Source organism: Mustela nigripes, chromosome 11 (genome assembly GCF_022355385.1).
Source record: "Mustela nigripes isolate SB6536 chromosome 11, MUSNIG.SB6536, whole genome shotgun sequence".
Classification (NCBI taxonomy): domain Eukaryota; kingdom Metazoa; phylum Chordata; class Mammalia; order Carnivora; family Mustelidae; genus Mustela; species Mustela nigripes.
In genome coordinates, this window is record NC_081567.1 from 13731356 (window position 1) to 13749758 (window position 18403).

Consider the following 18403-nt stretch of genomic DNA (forward strand, 5'->3'; position numbering starts at 1 on the left):
TGATGACAAACCTCCCAAGAAGCCACCATTCCTGTCCTGCTCTACATATACATATCTTGTCTGGGCCACTTGGGCAGCTCAGTGGCTTACGCGTCTGGCTCTGGGTCAGGTCATGATCTCAGGATCATGGGATCCAGCCCCCCTTTTGGTACACGGTCAGCTTCTCTCTCTCCCTCTGCCAGGTGCTGCCTGCCCTCCGCTGTGAGGACAGCACGTCCCACGCGGGGGCTGGTCCTTTTGCCTGGGCCCTGGCACAAGGGTCAAGTGCAGGAGACCCACAGACACGCCAGGCAGGGAGGCGACGGGGTAAGGAGGGCCTCCGCCGCGGCCGGCCGCAAAGACTCCGGGCTTGTTTGCTGACCTGTCTGAAGCCAAGAATACAAAAATTCATGCACGGAGGTGGGAGGCTACCCTCACGAACTTTCTAAAATATCACATTCCAGCACCAAGTGGTGGGAAACGAGAAAAACGTGACTGGAGGCCGGAAAGATAAAGACCCACGGACGTCGTGCGGAAACTCCGCATTCAGTAATCGTCGCCCGAGGGCTTGAAGGACATATATGCGTGAAGGCAGTTTGTGGCTTTAGGTAAGAAGTTTGGGAACAGCAACGGTTGCAACTGGTTTCCTCTGACAGGTGCGTCAAGACAAAGTGAGCTCAGCATGAAAGACATTGGACAGAGAAAGACGAAGATTATATGGTTTCACTTATCTATGGAATCTGAAACCAACCAACCCACCCAACACCCCTGAACTCACAGATACAGAACAGAGTGCTGGGCTCCAGGTTTGGGGGTGGACGGCGGGTGACACGGTGAAAGAGGCCCGAAGGGACACACGTCCAGCTACAAAATAAGTGAGTTCTGGGGACCTAGTGTACAGCGTGGTAACTGCGCGGTATCGCACATTTGAAACCAGAAGTATAGGTCATAACAGTTCTCGTTACAAGGATGTGTGGGGATGGATGTTAATTCAGTTTATTGTGATGGTCTTTTTGCAATATATATAAATATTGAATCATACACAAGAAGCTAACATAATGTTATATGTGAATTGTATCTCAATTTCTTTAGAAAAAATTAGGGAAAAAAGAGAGATGAATTCAGGAAAGAACTGGTTGGTTTGCAAGCCAGGAATAGAGAAACCCAGAAATTCCTGGCCTTACAGAACAGAAAGAAGCAATTGTTTCTCACTTTCAGTAGGAAGAGATAAAACTGAGATATGCTATAAATAACAAAATAAACGTAAGTGTTCCTTATTAAAACCCCTGAATGTGTGAAGTGACTCTCCAAAGAAGCCAGTTTAGAGAGAATAATTGTGGGTGTTAGAGAATATTAGAGAAAGTTATTAGAATATTAGAGAAAATAATTGTGGATGTGGCTATCAGCAGAAGACAATTGAAATCAAAGAGATTTTTAAAAAAATGACTACGTTTTTGAAACAGCAATCCTGGGCAGGAGCCAACAGCCTGGGATTAGAAGACTCTATGACTGTTCAAAACCCAAGGTGATCTTCGGGCTCCCAACCTTTTATGGGACCAAGCGCTTAGGAGAACAAGCTCTCGAGGATCCAGGCAGGCCCCGGCGTCCACTGCCCTCATCAGACGCGCACTAGCCGAGCGGTGCGAAGGACGGATGTCCTGGGTGCTGACGCCGGGAACCGGGCTTGAAATCATACAGTGAACGCAAGAGCGGCTTCCAGGGAGCGGAACTAGGGTCCAACCAAGGAACGGTGCTCACCCCAAGGTCTGTTCAGTAGGAGGAGAGAATTTTTTCTAAAATTTTGAATGCTGTGTGTCTGTCATCTCTTTTTCTCTTTCCTTCTGGATGGGATTGGTTGGGGGTGGTTAGCCGGAGTCTGTTCTGCCCTTCTGTGTCCAGTGTGGCAGTGGTGGATTATGTATTCATTCATTCACTCATTCATTTACAAAGTCTCCAGATCAGGAGGAGCCACACCCAGGTTTAAGGTAATTCATGAGATTCTAGGACTTGAGGCTCGGGTCTTACATGCTATAATTGGATGGGGCTCTTGGGTGTTTCCCTTGGGGGAGGGAGGAGTATATTTTGTGGCTCAAGAGAGGGAAATGAGTATTTGTGAGCAGAAGTGTGAGCTCTAATAGGTTTCAGTATTTCCAGTTCTTTCTTTCCCCAACATGCGAGGGGTATTTCCTGGCCTACTGATGGAAGGCTTTGGTCAGTTAAATGCCGGTGAAAGTCACATATGAAAATGATGGATGCCCGGAGCCAAGTCTCAGAGCCATCTTGTATTCTGCTGGTTTTTTTTTTGTTGTTGTTTGTTTGTTTTTTTGACTTCTGTCACAAAACCACTCACACCAAGTAGGGGCTGCTCCTTCATTCTGGCTCCTGGAAAAAAATACACCATGGGGCCAACTCACAAAGGGCATGTGATTTAAGAGAAATAAACCCTCACACTGGCCATGAAGACTTTGGGATTTCTGCAGCATAACTCAGCCAAGAGTGAACACAGAATAATATTTTAAGTTAGTCTGGATCGCAGTGAGAGGAAGTTCTAGACATTTTTCTCTCCCTGCTTTCTTTGTGAGCAATCTTTCCCTTGCCCCTATTCTAACAAATGAAACGAGGTCACTGTAATTTGCTGGAAATCTAAATAACTCCAGTTCAAAGCATTTACAGAAGAACGAACCAGTGAAGTAGGTGTGTGAAGTGGATTTGTTTTCTGCATCACAGTTTACTGGCCATAGAGTGAATTAGGAGACACACGTAGGGTCGACCTGCCGTCTTTTTTGTCTTACTGTCCCTCAAATTTGATGGGGGGACATGTGGTTTTAAGCCCAGGCGCTGCAAGAAGCCTGGGAAAGGGCCGGGTGGGGGTGATGGATGTCCCAGACGAGACAATTTGGACGCGCTCCCACCCAGCGTGCCCCAATCAGAGACAAAGAGGGACATAGCTGGGAATATGAGTAAGTAAGTATTTCCTGGAAGACCAGCTGAAGGGACCTGGAGAAACCCTAACCAGCTGAGAATTTGCTGAAAATCAGAAATTAGGTGAAAAGAATCAGCCAGAGTCTGGCAAAGTGAAGACAAGACACAGAGCCTAGAAATCTCTCTTTTCCTTAGATTCAGCCATCTGCGTCATCATTTAATAACAGGATACTAACATTTAAACAAAATTAATTAAGTAGAATTCCAAGTTTTCAATGTTGTCGGAATAGCTCTCTCTTGCAAGTCTGAAAGACGTTGCACTGTCAAACACTGTAGGCAAAATGCCAAGTATTCCTTCCGTCATCACTCCTGTAGCTTCTTAATTTTTCTTGGGTCCGTTTTGGAATTATACATTTTCTTTCAGAAAACCAGCCAAAAGATAAGCACGTAACCATACACATTCGCATCACAGTTTTAAATCTCTCTCAGTACTTCTGATACCCCATTTTGTGTTGATAATCCTCCTCTAGGTTTGGGTTTTTATTTTCTTCCGCTGGTGGTGGCTCATGGTTAAAGAGTGCCGCATGTACCACTGCTCGTTCCCGGGAACAGAAGTTTTCACTTTATGGTATCTCTGCAGGGCCAACTGCACGAGCGTCTCCACCCTCATTAATCATATTAGGTAGCCTCGCATGGATCCTCTGTTCCCTCCTCTAACATCACTTGCTGGGGACTACTTGATTTGCCAGAGACCAGGGGTAACACATCGAAGTCTATGGAGAGTCCTGTAGCTCTCAAATGAGGCAATTCCTTACTTTGAAAAGGTTGATTTCTGAACTCGACCAACAGTCATTGAGGCAGACCCCACGCCAGACCCTGACGAGATGCAAAGGTGCGCAAGACATGCATCTCTCTCCAAAGACAAGCCAAGAAGTGGTTTTAATCCAGTGTGTTACGAGCCACGACAGGGGACGCACAGGGTGGCTTGGGAACCCCTGCTGAGGGCTTCCCGTAGGAGAGGCGCGCCAGCCGAGACCGAGAGGGGAAGGGTCTGCCTGGTGAGTGCAGTGGGAGGCGCTCGGGGAGGGACGGGAGAAGGACGCGGCGGCCACAGCTCGTGACCGAGCTCGTGACTGCACCAGGCCCAGCGTGTGAAGCCGACACGTTCCATGAACGGTTCTACGTTGCGTTCTTCTGAGGACTCAGAGCAATGGAAGGGGGTGGGGGGTGAGGGGACCCATGGGGAGGGTGTCAGTCCGTACAAACATTCAGCTCTGTGGCACCAAGTACATCCACGCTTCATGTAACCGGCACCACCATCCATCTCCAGAACTATCTGTTCTTCCTAAACTGAAACTCCACAGACGCTCAACACGATCTCCCCTGGCCCCTCTCTGCTTGCCCTGCCCCTGGCAGCCCCTTCCTGCAGACGGTCTACTTCCTGTACAGTCTAGCATCAATCTGACACCTCAGACGTGGCATCACCCAGTGTCTGTCCTCTTGTGACTGGCTGATTTCACTTGGGTTCATCCCTGTGGCTCTGCTTTGCGGCTACTGTGAGTAATGCTGCTTCGAACACTCCGAAGGCTGAGTCAGACGGTAATTCTAGGTTTAATGGCTGGAGGGATGGACCTTTGTCTTATCTTTTCGGTAGCATGGGGTGTCCCCAAAAGATTTTCACTAGAAAAATGGCTTGAGTTTGAACTTGAGAAAAAGTATCCTTGGTGTATAAGGGACAAGATGACCCGAGAGGAGGGTATTGAAGCAACTGGTTTCAGAACCATGGTGGTGTTGACCTAACATTCTAGGTCCAGGAGGAAGCCACTGAGGTCCCACGTTAGCAAACCAGAACTTAGATAAATGTTGCATCCTTGTAAATGTTCCTCTTGAGAAGAGCTGAGACCAATGCTGGGCCTTCTCACCCCAAGCAGGGCTGACTGTGTGCCCCCAACTCGGCAGATAGTTGCAGTTTTTCTCTTCCTTGTTCCTCGTGCATCATCCTACCAAAGCCTCCTGTCTTCTGCCCCATTTTGCATTCTCCAAACGCAAACTGCCTGCTTCATGAAGTGTGAAAGTTTGCTTTTGTCACCTAAATTGTCTTCTTCAATCATTTTTGACCAGTGGGCTGTGGTGCCAGAGAGACTGAAGAACCACGTAAGGGAGCAACGTAAGAGCGCGGTCAGCAAGACTTAAGGAACCATTAGGTGCGGAGCGCGGAGGAGAAGGAGCCAATCAGGAGGATGCCCGAGCGGCGCCGGCTGGCTGGGGACAGAGAAAGGACAGGCCAGGGAGAAAGATGACCAGAAGAATTCCGGTTGTGTGCACATCAGGCACCTCCTGAGGGACAGCCCAACAGAACAGCCCGGGGGAGGTCTGGGGGAGGTCTGGATGCGGGTTGACGAGATGGCTTTGGAAGTCGTCCGCATACAAATGATAATCAAAGTCATCAGAAAGGAAGCGGGTGTGGAGAATGAAAAAGCCCAGGAGAGGCTCCGGGAGGACAACAAGATAAGCACGTTGCAGCCTCCATTAGAGAATGGGTCTAAGTTGAACTGTGATTTACAGTAAATGCACATTCTGGTCTTCATTTGTAGGTCCCGGTTCCTGGCTCACAACCCCTCCGACTCCTGGAATGGATAAGGGCAATGGGAGCATCTTTGTTACATATTTGGTCTCTTGTCCTCAGTTCCTGCAATCACGTCTGAGCTACAAATGGGTGTCTTGTTATTCACATGTCCCTCTCAACCCCAACTGAGTTTATACTACGGATGTGACCTTTGGAAGTCCCTGCCAGATGGAGAGCGGGTTGCCAGGGGACCCAATCATGGACAGAGGGTCGTAACTTTCAGTCCCATCCCCTGATTTCCAGGGAGGAGAGAGAGGGGCTGGAGGGTGGCTCCGTCAGGAATGGCCGATGTTGTCATCAGCTGTGCCTAGGATTTAGAGAGCTTCTAGGTGAGCGAGCTAGGACACTTCCGTGTGCCCAGACTCCAAGAGGACGGAAGCTCCTTTGCCATCTCACCCGATGTATCTCTTCATCTGGTCATTCAGGTGTGTCCATTAGTAGCCTCTGCAGTGAACCAGTAATCTAGTGATTAAACTGGTTTCTTGAGTCGTGTGAGCCACTTCAGCGCATTAACAGAACCGGAGCAGGACGCCCCGGGAACCTCTGACTCACAGGCAGCCAGTCGGTGTGGGTAACGGTCTGGACTGCATTTGCCAGCTGCAGCCTTGTGGGTCGAGGCCTCAACTTCTGGAACGATATCATCTCCAGGTAGATCAGGTCAGAGTCGCGTTGAACTGTAGGACACCAGCTGATGCCGGACAGTCGCTTGGTAGCAAGGGGGGAAAACCTGCTCGTGGGAACTGGGTACAGGACTGTAGGACACCTTTTATCAATATACACGGTCATTAAAAAAAATACTCAGGTACCAAAAAGAGACCAGCAAAAACCCCGAGACTCTTCAACAGCGTGGCTGCCAGAGGGGAGGTGGGGGGGCCAGCTGGGGGCAGGGGAGTCAAGGGCACGATTACGATGAGCACCAAGTTACAGACAGGAGTTCCGAATCCCGGTGCTGCACGCCTGCAACTATATACCACACCATGTGTTAATTATGCTGGAATTCAAAATAAATAAAAATTACCAAAAAGCCTAGGAGCCTGAAGTTATAATACATATCAAATTATTTTTCAGATCACCTGTGCTGTCAAATGATACTAAATTTATCAGGCATATGTAGAATACAAAGTAATTTTTTAAAAAATTTAAGTGCCTTCTCTTTGAAAATAAATCTGTTTTTACATCAAAATGGCTATGCTTTTCTTTTTGAGTGGATTTTCTGCTAAATTTTTATCTCCCTTTTGGTTCTTAAATTTACTGTGTTGTATTAAATACATGTCTCTTTATTTTTTTGTTGGATATTTTTGGAGAAGGAGGGGGAGGGGCAGAGGCAGAGGGCGGGAGAGACCCTTAGGCAGGCGCCACGCCCAGCAGGGAGCCCTGTGGGGGGCTCGATCCAGGACTCTTGAGACCTGACCTGAGCTGAAATCAAGAGTTGGACGTTTCACCAATGGAGCCACCCAGGTGCTCCAAATACTTGTCTCTTTAAAAAGGCATGTGTCTTATAAAGAGAATGTCTCTTGTCTCTTATAAAGAGAATAAAGTTGGATTAAAAAAAAAATCTAACTGGAGATTCTTTGCCTTCCAATGGTGGAGGCTAATTATATTTTTATATGTCATAAACATGTTTGGCTGTGCTTTTTAAATTTCATCCTCTGCTTTCTGGACTTATCTTTCTCTATGGTTTCCTTGCCTTTTGTCTTTTGCAAAAAATAAAAAATAAAACCCCAAACCTACAGCTGTCCTAGTTTTGATTATACTGGCAGATATCTTTCCATTTATCAAGTGCAATACTTAAGCCATAATTTCTTATATTATTAAATTCAAAAAACTTAAATTGCATTTTCTCATCTTCCCCTGCAAATGATAAGAAAGTTTATAATACCTTTATTTCCAATCTCTTATCCAACACGTTATAGTCTTGGTAAGTTTAATTGGAGATTTATTATGACACGTTTCCCACCATGTACGTTTTTCCTAGAATAGTATTTGGCTTCTGCATTTAATTTTACAACAAAATTTATAACAGCTACTGAAACTTCACTGTATTAAACTGATTTCAATGCTCATTTCCCTTTCTCTGTGACTGTCTCAACCCTGATTTTCATCCAAATATCTGCTACGAGAACTTTTAAAAATAGTTTGATAATGAAGCGTTTGTGGACACTGCATTTTCTCAGTTCTTAAAATCTGCTAATACTTTGTTCCCAGCATCTCCTATGACAGAAGACTTAGCTGGGTGTAAAATTCTAGAAACATACAAATCTCCCCCTCAAAGCTCTGTCGAAACTTCTCTGGATCTTCTATGGTTTGATGTGGGAGAGGAGGAGAGGTCGGGGCTGCTCTAAATTTTTAGTTGGCTGATCATTTCTTTTTTCTTCCGGACACCAGTAGGAATATTGCATTATCCATGAAATTTTGAAGATGTTTTCCACACTGCATTATGTGTTTTTGCAGTGATCTCAGCTGGAGCTTCATGAGGGGGCTTTTAATTTTTACACCAATGCCATTTTCGGTTTCCGGTTATTTCTGGACAACAGCTTTGATCACTGTCTTGGTCCTGGTCCATCGAATGGGTCCCTTCCTCTGGAACACACAAGAGTCTAAAATCTCTACCCATTGTTTCCATATTTCCCACCTTATCTCCCATCATTTTCATCTCTTGGTTTGGTATTCCACATCCCCGATTTTTTTTTTCCCCACTGTTAATCCTGCTTCTACTTCTCTCCAGTGTAGGTTTTAATCCTGCAAAGTGTTTGATTCATTCCCCTCTCATTCCTTTAGTGCCCAGGCTGTTATTGTTGCTTTTTAAAAAACAAGATCTAAAATGCCTTGCATTGCTTTCAAAGATTGAAATATTAAAGAACATCAAACAGGCATCTTCTACCATTCTTCCCCGATGCACTTTCCAGAGGCAAGTTCCTCCTCTGCATCCTTCTCCTTGGACACGCGACGCTGTAAAGAGTCCAGCATTACGGCCGCTACTGATTCGGAGCGCCTCAAAGTGAATGGGAGTTTGCAGGACTTGCAGAAGAGGAGACCGGGGGGCTGTCTTGGCCGTGGGTATCCCCGGGCTCCATCTGCTGTTCCTGGGGTCATTCCTCAGGCGCCACTTTGCAGATGCTAGTTCTCTCTTGCTCTGGAAGCTTGGTTCTTCCCAGGTGAAGATCGTGGCACACCCTTCTTTAGCCTAAGCCAAAGGTTCTGAAGTGTGTTTCCTGGACCAGCAGCACCAGCAGCACCTGGAAACCGGTCAGAAATGCAATTTCCCCGGCGAACTCCTTAACCCTGGCTCTTCCCCGGGGAGTTCTTTGTCTGTCTGGGGGCCTCCGCCCGTGGCTGGAGGCAGAGGCATGCGCCGCGCCTTCCACAGTGTCTACAGTCAGTCCCGTCACAGAGCCCGGCTCCGGCCCACGCAGGACAGATGCTTCCTGAATGAAGAAGCCTGAATCTTCTGTTTGTTCTAAGCAGTCTTTCTCACGTGCCTTCCCCCTGCTCAAGGTTCCTAAACCCCAAACCTGACAGAAGACCAGGAAGAGCCCCGGTGTGATGGGACCGCCCATGTTCAGCCTCTCTCTCGGGGCAAGGTGCGCGAAGCCAAGTAACTGGATGTGTTTTCCTGCTGCGGGAGGAACCTCGGGCGTGCTCGGGTCTTCAGCGGGTCCCTGAGTTCTTGACAAGATGACATGCCCGACTGCTGGGAGGACAGAGTCCTTTGTTCTGTGCCGGGCGGTCTGCTCCGGAAGGACACCGGAAGGCTGCGTCCCTGGCTCCCCCGAGCAGATGTTACGTGGGTCCAACTCGCTCATCGCAGAAGGAAGGCGTGCGGTTCCCTGGACGACACAGTTCCCTCTCTGGAGCGGAGAGCGGGCTGCGTGATCTCTGGAACACCGCCCGCTCCTGCTCTTTTCTCTTCCCACCTGCGAACGGCGTCCTCGCTCCGAGAAAGCTGCGCGGACCAGCGGGGTAAGAGCTCCTCAACCATGGCGGGGATGGGGCACCGTGTGCCGGGGGAGCAACTCCTGTCGTCTGGGACGTCTGGACAGGATCTCGGGCAGCCGGAGTTCTCCCCAGGTGACCGAGTGCTCTCCTGCGTCTCTCTCAGGGCGGCGTGAAGACAGAGCCATTGTCAAGTGTGCGCTGAGCACCAGTGTGGCAAGGACACACACTGCGTGTGCACAGCTGCAGTTTCCCGCCGTGCCTTCCCCTCCTTGCTCGGCGCCACGCCACGGACAACACAGCTTTCCTGGTCTAACAAGCAGCCTTCCCCCCAGCAAGGGTGCGTCTTGCCATCAGCCTGTCCACGGTGTCCAGAGGTGAATGACAGGAGGCACCCATGTAACCTGGGACCCTTCCAGAGTCCTTCTGGGCTCCAAGATTTTCCCACACGGAGACCCGAACAGGGAGACTGGGACGTGAGGCACTGTGCGACCCCTCCCCACTGCAAGCAAAGGGGGCCGCGTCTGGATCCTGGACAAGACGAGCAGGCCGGGCGCAGGCATGGAAGGCGGCTGGAGGTCCTGAGAAGCGACCGCGGGTGCCGGGCTACGATGGACCCATCAACCGCACCCTTGCACGAGGAGGCGTGTGCCGTGTTCTGCAGTCCCACCGAAGGTAGGCCGGGGCTGGGGTTCGCACGGGGATTGGGTCCTAACGCGAGGCTGCAGACACGCCCCGGAACGCAGGGCTGCCGCAGAAAGAAGGAAGAGCAAAGAAACGCAGAGAAAGAGGAAGCCCTAGCACCACAGCAGAACTGAGACGGAGTGCCCATTTACTGCCACAGTCCAGAAGGAAGTTTCCGGGAACTGCCAGACCTACGGCGCAGACACGTGGCTCAGAGTCGACGGCTGACATGGAGAAAACTCTGCTGCGGGACAGACTCACCACTCCGAATGCAAGCGAGCGGCTTGGGCTCTGTGCCCATTGATAGGTTCCCTGGCTGCAAATCTGAGACAAAACATCCCCTAAGACCGTAAGACTCGTAAGACTCTCTGGATGTCCAGCGCCTCGTTTCCAGTCTGACTGTCTGGGAGCAGCGAGCAGGAGAGGTTAGATGGAGGGCAAGCTTCCTCTGTGACAGGTGCACGACACACTTGGCCTTCCCGGAGCCTCCCGTGGGTACTGCCCAGAGCAAGGCCGGGCCACCTCACGCCCATGGCACCGATGAAGATGCCGGAGCCCAGAGAGGTTCAGTAGCGCAGCCGGAGATGAGGAGCAGGCGAGTGAGACTGATGATCTCCGACGGAGCCCATGCCTTCCGCTCCCCTCCGCTGCTTTAAGCTGAACTTGGATTTGGGGTGTACACCTCGCTCTCCCCCATGAGGTTGTTAAGACGTGCCAGCCAGACTCCCCTGTGACAGGGGGCAGGGGAAGGTCAGCTTCCGACTCTGACTGTGGCTCAGATATCTATGTTCTCTGTATGCTTGCCCCCACTTATTCAACAAATCCGTATCGGGAACCCAGTGAGCGGTGTGCATTATTCCGGACACGGGGGATACGTCAGGGAGTGGGGGAGAGAAAATTCCTTGTCCTCAAGGAGAACTGCTGGGACAGACCGAGAGTATGGAAAGAAAGAAGTGACCGGAATGTCAGATGGGGAGGTGTGTCGTGGGTCCAGGGAAGCCAGGAGGAGGCTGGGGAGTTCTTGGTGGGGCCGGTGGTGGTGGTGGTGATTCACTTTTAAATGAGGGCATCGGGGGTCCCTGTGGGATGGTGCCACTTGGGCAGAGACATAAAGGGGCTGAGGGTGTGTGGTACAGCTCTCTGTGCAGAGCACAGTCCAGGTGCAGGGAAGGGCAATGCCAAGGCCCTGAGGCACATGCTGGGGACTTGGGCTGGAGGGGCCAGAGGGCAGGGATCCAGGGCGCACTGTTCTGTAAGCAATACGGCTCACGGCAAGAATCAGGAAAACATTTCTCTTTCTAAAATGGACATACTCGCTCTCCGCAGCGCCTTCCCCAGGGTAAAAGGAGAGGGAAGGTACGGGAGTGCGGGTCAGACGAGAGCACGTCAACAGCTCTCTGCTCCCGCTCTCGACTGCCACGCTGATCGGAGCCTTAGACTGATACCTCACTCCTCTCAGTGCCTTTCCACCAGCGCGATCTGCCCACGGAGGGAGGACCTGGGAGGCCCCAGAGCGCGGAGCTTGTGGCTCCTAGAAGCGGGTTTTCTGGGAGGCTGAATCGCAGCCCCAAAGAGATGTACATCCTGACCCCAGGACTTGCAAACGTGGTCAAAAGGACCAAGTTAAGGACCCTGAGACGGGGAGGTTATCCTGGACTCTCGGTGGGGCCCGAAACGTAACCACAAGGGTCCTTCGCAGATGGAGACCCAGGGAGGGTGGACGCGGGAGGACGGTTGAGGAGATGCAATGAAAGAGCGATGCCCTAGAGAGGCAGGAAGGGAGACCCCGGAAGACAGGCTGTCCTGGGAGCCACGAAAGACCATGGAACACTGACCTCCCGCCCAGAGCTGCCAAGAAGAGCTCAACCCTGTGGACACCCTGATAGTAGCCGAGTGACACCAGTTTCGGACCGCTCCTCTCCAGGACGCTCAGAGAACACGTTTACGTTGCTTTAAGCCACAGAGTTTGTGGTGATTTGTTATGGGAGCAACAAAGAGGTTTATGTTTGGGTTCGGCTGGTCAAATAAAGGCGTTTTGCTAAGAGCTCCCTCACGTCTGGGAAGAACCCGTCTCGCCTTTGGGAGTTCGGACGGGGGCTGCTGTGGTTTGTCAAGCGGAGGGGGGCCCGTTTACTGGACCGTCCAGTTTGGGGGCCGAGGGGAGAGTGTGGCGGTTCCCGGGAGAGTCTGGCAGAGGCCCACAGGGATCCCGCTCGGCGCCAGCCCCGGGAGGTGTGTGACGTCTGCGGTATCTGAGGGTGATCCCACGGGAGAATCGGAGACACCAGGAGTCCGGAGAAGGAGGTCTGAGTCTTCGCAGCAACTCTTGAGAATAAAACACATACACAGTTCCCCTTTGCACACCCGAAGGGACGTGGTGAAGCTCCAAGGGGTCCGCGGCGTTACAGTGAAGTAGTTCACGACACATGTGAATGACGGTGGAGACGTCATGAAAACCCAGTGTGAGTGTGTGTGCGCGCGAGTGTGTGAGTGTGTTTGCGCGAGTGTGCGAGTGTGTGAGGCCCCAGCAGGACTTCTGAGAAAAGTCCCATGACCTTGGTTTCCACCCAGACACTGTCATATAGTGGCTGTGTGACCCGGCCAAAGTGTCTAAACGCCTCTGTTCCCCTGCGACATATACGGTGGTATTTGTATCCTGGGTTGTTCTGCAGACACAACTCCTTCGAGTCTAAAATGCGCAGCTCCTTGCACATCACACATTTTGCTGGCCTGTGCCCAGGTTGTGTTGTGGCAGGAGAAGGTAACTCAGTCCAATGTCACCTGGTCGGGCACCACACAGGTAAGGCTCAAGTCTGGTGTCTGCTTCTCTGTTTGCTCCCCCCTCACTGCCTACTGTGGCAGTTTCAGAAAATGAGATTAATCAGCTGAGTTCTGCAAATAAATGCAGAAAGAGGTTGACAGAAATGTCCTACACACGCAGACTCACGAGAATGATAATCGAGGGACATATATATTCATACAAAATCGAGGGATTCTGGCACTCTCCAGCTGAATCTAGCAGGTCACTTACTAGCTTGGAATGTGTTTCTCTCTCCATTTAATAGATCACAATAATACTAATAATAAAATGATCAGGGTAGTCACAAGGAGGTAAGAATAACAATCATTGTAAGAAGCCACCTCCTAGAGATTTGGGGAGTATCAAACAAAGTAAGAATGCTAACTCTTTTTAATGAAAAATGCAAAGTAACAACTACCTGACAGCACTGTGCTAGGCCTGCTAATGCGGAGAGATCCAGCGTCATCTCTGTTAAGGCCCACGGAATCCATCTCTGATCTGGGTTGCAAGCCGCCATCGGCCGGCCCCGAATTCCGTCTGAGAGCAGGGATTGGAGCTCCTTGTGCCCGGAGCACACCTGCTTTTTTCCTCATTTAAAGACTGTCACTTAGGCTTTTAGGATTCTCTTGACATCTTCCGTCTGGTATTCAGCAAAGCAACAGAACGAGCTGTCAGTGCATCACTTGTCTCATTCTGGAGCATTCCTTTTGCCACGCCCAGGACCCCAGACAGGTAATTCTTAGTGACTTTCTGCAGATAGGAAGAAAAGCCCTTTCTGACGGGCTGGGAGTTAGGGGAGAAGAGCCAGGCGCAGCCGCTTGTGAATGCAGGTAAGGACTGTAGATCTGCTCGTCTGGAGCAACGGATGAGGCTTGGCTGTCCTGTGATCCTGACTGCACGGACGGGGCCTTTCCGGATACACGTGCTGATTGTGAAACCAGAGCTCAGAAGCCAAGGTGACCTGATGAAAACCTTCTAAGAACTCCTGAGTGCTTTCATCACGGCGTCTAAGCTCTTCAACAAGCTTCTTAAGTCCTTCCGTGCTCTGGCTTTGCCGTCATGTCCTGCCCCTTCCCACCCCTACATCTGACTCCTCCACGTGCTGAACTTCCTGAGCACCAGAGGCTGCTGATTCCGGGACACCGTGCTCTGGCCTGTGTCTTTCTCTGAACCAGCCCCTCGTTCAGGCCTCACCGTCTCCGAGATTCTTCCGATAAGCCTTTTGGGTACCCTGAGGTCGGATGTGCTTCCCCTCCCGCGTGATCCATGTTACCCCACATCCGACTTCATCAGCACATCCACGACGCTGTACGAGAATTGCCTGCTGGCATTTCTGTTCTGTCCGATAGAACAGAAGATCCCTGAGGCTGGAGATGTAGCCCGTTGGTGGTTTCATTCCTACAGCGCCTCGCCAAGGCTAGCCCTAGCTCAGTTTTGGCAGAACGGAAGAACGGGCACGTGGTGTCGTAAGAAATGGCTAAGACAGCGAGGGCGTTGAGGAAAGTCCCCATGCACGAGAAGAAGCGTGGCGAACGGAAATACTCAGAAAACGGGCCGTGACTGCATATGGAAGTTCGAGCAAAAGGATGGCCTGAATGAAATCCAGGGATGGTCACCGCAGTCAATGAAGGGAGATCACGGGATGCACGACGGATGCAGGAAATGTGACCAGATGCAGGATGAAGAATAAAAATCCCTCCCCAGCGCACACACCGATCAATGTGACAGAACAGAGAACCCGCAAATGGACCCACAACTCTATGGCCAACTAATCTTCGACAAAGCAGGAAAGAATGTCCAACGAGAAAAGGACAGTCTCTTCAACACATGGTGCTGGGAACATGGGGCAGCCACAGGCAGAAGTTGAGCCCGGACCACACACAGAAATAGACTCAAAATGGATAAAATACCTAAATGTGAGACAGGAAACATCAAAATCCTAGGGGAGAACACAGGCAGCAACCTCACTGACACTGTCCAAAGCGACTTCTTCTTACATATTGTCTCCTGAGACCAGGGAAAGGAAAGCGAGAATGAACCATTCGGACTTCGTCGAGATAAAAAGCTTCTGCACAGCAAAGGAAACAAATAGCGAAACTGCAAGGCAACCTTCAGAATGGGGGAGATATCTGCAGATGACGTCCCTGAAAAGGGTCAGCATCTAAACCCTAAAGAATGGGTCAAACTCAACACCCCAAAAACAAGCCAGTTAAAAAATGGGCAGAAGACACGGACGGGCGATTTTCCAAAGAAGACACACTGACGCCCGACAGACACATGAAAAGATGCTCCACCTCACTCAGCATCAGGGAAACACAAATCAAAACTACAATGAGATCCCACCTCACACCGGTCAGAATGGCTGAAGTTAGTGACTCAGGAAACATCAGAGGTTGGCGAGGATGCGGAGAAAGGGGAAGCCGCCCATACTGCTGGGGGAGTGTCAGCTGGTGCAGCGCTCTGGAAAGCAGCGTGGAGGCCCCTCAAAAGGTTAATTAAAAAAAAAAAAAAGTCCTACTCTACGGTCCAGCAACTGTACTACTGGGTATTTACTCAAAGGACAAAAAAACACTGATCTGAAGGGATACACGCACCCTGACGCTTACAGCGGCCTTGTCAGCGACAGCCGAATTACCGAAAGCCTCAAGTGTCCATCAGTTGATGAATGGAGAAAGCAGGTGTGGTATGTATGTATGTGTGTGTGTATATGTGTGTGTATACGTATGTGTGTATGTATGTGTGCATGTGTGTGTATGCATGTGTGTATGTGTGTCTCTGTGTCTGTGTACGTGTGCGTGTGTGTGTGTGTGTAACACACACACTGAATATCAGCCATCAAAAACAATGAAATCTTGGGACGCCTGGGTGGCTCAGTGGGTTAAGCATCTGCCTTCGGCTCAGGTCATGATCCCAGCGTCCTGGGATCGAGTCCCACATCGGGCTCCTTGCTCCGCAGGGAGCCTGCTTCTCCCTCCGACTCTGCCTTCCACTCTGTCTGCCTGTGCTCGCTCTCTCTCTGACAAATAAATAAATAAAATCTTTAAAAAAAAAAAAACAATGAAATCTTGCCATTTGCAACAATGTGGATGGAGCTAGAGGGTGTTACGCTGAGTGACATAAGTCAGTCAGAGACAGACAAACACCGTATGATCTCACTCATATGCGCAATGTAAGAAACAAGAAACAAAACTGATGAACACAGGGGAAGAAAGAGGCAAACCAGAAACCTAAATGGTAGCGTGAGGCCCTGCCCGGCTACAGACCATCAGCACCAGTGGCTGAAAATTAAGAGAACTAAGGTGCTTTGTTCCAAGGCTGAGAATGGAAATGAAGGTGGTGTTTTTTCCCTTAGAATCCAGAATTAGAATACCCTTGACCCAATTTTAGTTCCCAGAGGAAACCCCACGCAGTTCAGAGACCTTCCTCCTCCAGGAAATTGCCAGACAGGAGTCCAGGGTGAAGGCCATGGCTCTCTGTCCACGAATTAGATCACAAATGCCGCCTGGGTGAAGCCACATGGCCCAGCATTCTGCTTCAGTAACGGATCACAAATACGACATTTCGCTGGGCTGTGTGGTCCCCTGTTTAGTAACCGGATCCCTAATACGGCACTTGGGTCAGTTACGCGTCCTTCTGTTGATCTCACTGCTCACAGCTAAGGAATGAGTTAAGATTTGCAGCTGTTTTAGTAACCCGACCGCAGAGACGGCACGTGAGGAAGGGGTCTCACTTTCCGATTCAGGCACCAGACGACAACTCTGACTGTGGCTAAGCTGTAGCTTCTCCCTCTTAATACCCAGGTCACACGCTCAGCAGGTGGCGCGCCCTCTCCCATCACAGACTGAGCACAGAGCTACGCCGTGCAACGCTACATTTATAGGATTCAATTATATACCCCGACCTCATCTTTTAAAATTTTATTTGTTGCCTATGAAATTTTAATCAGCTAAAGATAAACAAACACTTTTATAGGAACAAGATAACTGAGGCCGTAAAATTGGCAGCTTCACAGAAATACTTCAAAAGGCAGGCTGGGCTCATGTGAGGACAGAGGGAGTGGAGATGGAGGGTTCTGGAAGAAACACACCACCCCTGTTGGATTTGGGGATGCGGGGGCATGAGAATGGCAACGGGACAGACCAAGGCCATTTCATTAGAAGCTCCTCGCCCCGGTGAACTGTCACACCGGAGAAGAACTAGGGTTTGTTGTCACGTGAATAGGTGCAAAGAAATTCTTACCCCCCCACACTTGGCCCTGACTGGCATATTCCAGGGGTGTAGGACTTGGCTGGGTGACTTGCTTTGGGCAGTAAGATGTTAGAGGAGGGGGTAGAAGCAGATGCCATTGGGTGCACCTTCTTGTACCGATGACGTGTCCGTACAAAAACCTTCCCAGCGGTTTCTGCGGACTGGGCCCAGAACGGAAACAAGGGGCACTGACTAGAAATGCAACTCATGGTGGGTGCAGAGCCGCCCAGCTGACCCTCGCATGGAACCCATGAACATCACTGTAAGTGCGTCTTACATTATGCCACTGAGTTTCGGGGTGACTGTGCGGCACCACTATACAACATTCACTGACACACTGGAAACGTCCAAGGGAAAGAGCAGCCACACCCCGGGGGCTAGAAGCAGCGCAAAGGGCCACACAGCCGGATGCAGCTTCGGGCGAAGGTTGGGTCTCACAGAAAACGGAAGGACAACCCAGACTCGCTAGCTTTCCCCTTCACGGATCAGCAGCCCTACAGAGATACCCAACTCCGCTGAAGGCCCCTGCCGTGTTCCTGGCTCTCCCCACACTCAGAACTGGTGGCGGCTGACGCTCATGTCAGTTTCTTGCAAATTCTAGTCCATTATTTATCTTTATGCAAAGACCGGGTGCACCGGGTACACAAAGATGAGAGGAAATGAACACACAAAGTCTGCAACCTGCGAAAAAGAATTCAAGATGTACAAATCGCAGGAGAACCGAGCACTTTGGAAACTGAAGAAAATGGACTTCTGGAAAATGTGAGAGACAAAAGTAAACTTTACGCAATTACTTTGCACGCCCCATGGTATTCTGCTATACATGTGTTTGTTGATTAGATGGAAACTAGTTAATACATAATAAGTAATGTCTTAAAAATCTAATAATGTCATCGCAGCAATGACAATAGAAGCAATAAATTGCAGGATTTACAGGAGAGAAAATGGACTCAGCGAATCAGACGGCAAAATAAGTATCATCAGCTCTGACACACAGAAAGGAGGGTTTATGGAGGAAAAGCATCGGAGGGAAGATGATAAACCAAAGGACACAGAACAGAGACCCACTGAAAACCATTATTTCTAAGGAACCAAGACGTTGTAGAATAGAATAATAACCAAACATATAATAATATAAAAATACTTCCTAGAAGTTTAGCTCTCTAGATCTTTAGGGCTTATCATGAATCAGGTGACAAAATTAGAAAGAT

The 18403-nt window shown here is 50.0% G+C and overlaps 1 protein-coding gene across 5 annotated transcripts in view; it reads right to left on the reverse strand.

Annotated features, from left to right (window-relative positions):
• The window catches only part of CALN1 (calneuron 1), a 486412-nt gene that overhangs the window by 19359 nt on the left and 448650 nt on the right, over nt 1–18403 (reverse strand). The gene's annotated exons all lie outside the window — the stretch shown is intronic.